Below are 2,500 nucleotides of genomic sequence, written 5' to 3' on the forward strand. Positions count from 1 at the left end.
AACTTCAAAAAAGGCCTAAAAATCTAATCTTTTTAATGCATTTAATATTTCAGGAACAAAGTTAGTGCAAGAATCGAGAAAGGTAAGAACTGCTAGATTGTAGGTAATAGGATGGTCAAGGTACCAGCCACTCGTTGAGATATTACCGCTAGAAATCGTTTGGGCCCTTTGGCCAGATAGTACTGCAGTGGATCCTTTTCTAGTTACAGCCCATTTCTTCTCTGCCTAAACATACACCAATTAGTCTAGCCTACTTATTTACATTTTCTCGTCTCGCTCTTCATATAACAAACAACTCTAAGATAACTAAAATATTTTTCTTCACCAAGAGGGCTATTTATGTATGTGTTCAGTACCTACTTTCCAATTGGTAAGAGTAGAAGAAACTCTTTAGTTATGGTAAAAAGATCTTCTGGATAACAGACAGCCCAAAATAAAACCATTATTCTCTCTTCTTGGGTAGTACCATAGCCTCTGTGTCATGGTCTTCCACTATCTTGGGTTAGATTCTTCTTGTTTAATAGTACAATCAAGCACAATATTCTATCTCTCACCATATTTTATTTGCTCGCTGGGCTCTTCTTCCCTGTTGGAGCCCTTGGGCTTATAGCATCCTGCTTTTCAAACTATGGCTGAAACTTAGCTATTAATAATCTAATATGACATAATATAATATAATATAATATAATAAGATAAAATATAATATAATATAATAAATACAATATAATATAATATAATATAAAAGGACATTATACAGTATCTTTTCATTGGAGTTCATGTAGAAAATACAATGCAGTAATAAATGGTACGAACATCAACCTTGAGCTGTGGTAGAAAATGATTAGGCTAAACAAATCTGTGACTAGAGTATAAGGATGGACAGGGTGATTCTAACACATCGACAAGGCGTTGCTTTGGTAGACGAGACAACGAAAAAAGAACCACTCATAGGTGTCGCAGTACCATGGGGTTCAAGATGGAAGTTAAGGGGAGAGAACAAATAGAAAAGTACTAGGACTTGAGAATTTAATTGAGAAGGTTATGGAATATGCAAGTAAAATTGGTGCCAATAGTCATAGGAGCACTAAGGACCATACCTAAGTCATTGAAAAGGAATCTTGAGAAATTAGGAGCCAATATAGCCCCAGAACTTATGCAGAAGAGCGTGCTACTTAAAACATCACATTTATTGAGGAAAGTTATGGATTCCTACGGAAGTCAGTTATAAGCAAAAACATCACACCAAAGAAAAGAATAAAAGAAAAACAAAAAGCGAAGGTTAGTTCAAGTGAGCACTAACTAGCCGAAGTAGGTATTGCCATATCCCGTTTACGTTTTTATCTAATTGTCCTTTGTTTGTGGCTCACAGGTAATGACTAGAAATAAGGCAACGCTCCCAGAAAAAAAGAAAAAAAAAAGTTTACTTTTATGATGGTATTTACCGAGTTCATTTCTTCATTTCCGACTTACAGGGAAAATATTTATATTTTATAATGATGATGAATATTTTTTTAGGTATTTCCAACAATGTTTCTTAAATTGGATCCAAAAGTATATTTCATTTTTTTAGATGTTTGGATGTTAGCCCCTCTATTTACATGGATAGTTATGTAAATTCACTTTGACGATATTTTGAAAAAGTTTTGTGGTTTAATTTTATTTCATTATAAAAGAATATGCTAAAGTATCTGGAAATTTGTGTACAATTAGTTTAAAGCTTCTTTTGAAGTAAGGTTGACATCAAATATAATTTTCCTTTCAAATCATTAACATAAAAGCATGTTTGCTATACCACTTTCTACGAGCCAAAAGTGAGTATTATTTGTCAAGTAAATGTGTTTTTTAATATGTTGTATTTTGAGTAAGAACAAGCTATTGAAATTTGCCATGTTTTTAATCATATAATATCCAAATAATATGAATATATCACAGTCACAGTACCCTATCTATCACTTTTAAACTGAAACGAAATAATAATAATAATAATAATAATAATAATAATAATAATAATAATAATAATAATAATAATAATTTTACAGTGAGGATGATGATGATGATGACGACGAAGAGAAGGAATTTATAAATATTTTAGTGGTTTTTTTGGAATCTTTTGAACATCTCCATTTATGCTTCGAAATACGTAATAGGTACTTTGTTTAACTTTAAAAGAGAGAGAGAGAGAGAGAGAGAGAGAGAGAGAGAGAGAGAGAGAGAGAGAGAGAGAGAGAGAGAGAGAGAGAGAGTTGGGGATACACTATTCTTTAAAAGTTCAGGAAATTCTTTGTGGCCAGCTTTTCGTGATGAATTGTAAAAAAATTCAAGTAAAAAAGAAATAATAATCAGCCATCATTTCATCAAAGTGACAAACTGCAGAATGATTGAATGATTTCCATTTAAATGATATTTGAAAACATAAAATCTCTATATGCAGATATAAAGATTATCACAAACAAAATGGAAATAAAATATATATATATATATATATATATATATATATATA

The sequence above is a fragment of the Palaemon carinicauda genome, chromosome 24 (genome assembly GCF_036898095.1).
Source record: "Palaemon carinicauda isolate YSFRI2023 chromosome 24, ASM3689809v2, whole genome shotgun sequence".
Taxonomy (NCBI): Eukaryota; Metazoa; Arthropoda; class Malacostraca; order Decapoda; family Palaemonidae; genus Palaemon; species Palaemon carinicauda.